This window comes from Hypanus sabinus, unplaced genomic scaffold, assembly GCF_030144855.1.
Source record: "Hypanus sabinus isolate sHypSab1 unplaced genomic scaffold, sHypSab1.hap1 scaffold_790, whole genome shotgun sequence".
NCBI classification, from domain to species: domain Eukaryota; kingdom Metazoa; phylum Chordata; class Chondrichthyes; order Myliobatiformes; family Dasyatidae; genus Hypanus; species Hypanus sabinus.
Window position 1 is genome coordinate 61,896 of NW_026781641.1, and position 1,700 is coordinate 63,595.

Below are 1,700 nucleotides of genomic sequence, written 5' to 3' on the forward strand. Positions count from 1 at the left end.
CTATAGATATATTGATGACATCGAGCTCTGGTCATTATTGAAAATGCTCCCGAATGTCTTTAGTTGCTAGTGCGCTCTGGTATATAGGACCACGCTTTTTCCCGTTCCTCCAAATGTAGTCTTTGCTCCTGGACAGTGGGTAGGTCAGGCAATTCTCCACCTCGATATACGTGGTAGCAGATGTAGCCTGTACGTGCAATCTCCGGGAGCCATAGCACAATCCATATAGTAGCCAGAAGAATGGCACAAAAGACTCTGATCTACAAGGACACCGACGTGACTAGCAATGGTACGATCAGGGGCGCACAGAGGAGATTCCACACAAACGCCAGTGAAAGAAGGCCTGCGAGCTCGAGACAGTAAACTACTAGTAATTTTAGTAAACGAAATTTTATCTCCGATAAAGCTCTGCCAGACGCTGGCAAGCTGTGCAACCTCTTTTTGGAGACAGGATTTTACATTATGTTTCTTAAGTTTGCTCTCGCTAGCTACGATGTATTTGATGTATTGTAGAAATTCAAGAACCGATGTCGATATAGCGATTTACGAATGGACCAGTCAATTGTCAGCAGTCATTGAAGAAGTGAAGAAAACCTCGAAACTGATAAGATGAGGAACTGTATAATACTTGTAATGTAAATTACATGTAATAAGCAATGCGTACAGTAAATGTAAGAAACATATAAATATTGCATTATATCTCTGGATGTATATTGATGAATATACTGATATATTCTATTAATAAAAAAGATATATTTTATACAATTATTATTGCTTCTATAATTCATTATATTATAAATCACCCCTGAATGGATCCACACCACCCCCTTAACGGATCCACTCCACCCATTTAATGGATCCATACCACCCCCTTAATAGATCCACACCATCCCCTTAATGGATCCACGGACATGGATGGCGCATGTGTAAGAGAGTACACCCGTCGCCCCCCTTAATAGAACAGTCCCAGATCTCTCAAGCAGAATTATTCTAAAATGAAGCAAGCATCTCAATATTAACGGGCCTTAGATTCGTGTGCCTTTACTGTGCATGTACCAGTTTATTAACCATAATTCAGTAATCGTGTATTGATGACTTAGTTGCTAATGTCCCTAACGACAGGAATGACTGACACAGCATACCCCAATCAAATATAACATGGGGTGGAGTTATAAGTGTTACGCCAGCCTCCAATGGAGAAAGGCGCCAGATTTGCACAATGCTCACTGCTGCTCCTCTATTAGCCATCTGGACTTCTTGAGAATGTTGCTGCCGTATATGGAACGGCTGTCCGGGAGTAACTTCCACTGCCCATATACGGTTTAGACCCCGGAGGGGGACTTTCCGTAACTCATATATGGGCCCATATCCCGCCAACCACATACGGGATATACGGGCCCGTATCCTGCCTCCCGTATACGTGTCCGTCACGCCGGAGCGCCACCCCTTGGCCGGTCTATCCATATACGGGCCCGTTACCCCGGTCTACCGATATACGGGCCCATATCCTGACTCCCGTATACGGGCACGTAACCCCCGTCGACCGATATACGGGCCCGTCACCCTGGTCTACCGATATACGGGCCCGCACACTGCCTCCCGTATAGGGGCCCGTCACGCCGGAGCGCCATCCCGTGGCCGGTCTATCCATAAACGGGCCCGTCACACCGGTCTACCGATATCCGGGCCCGTCTCCTGTC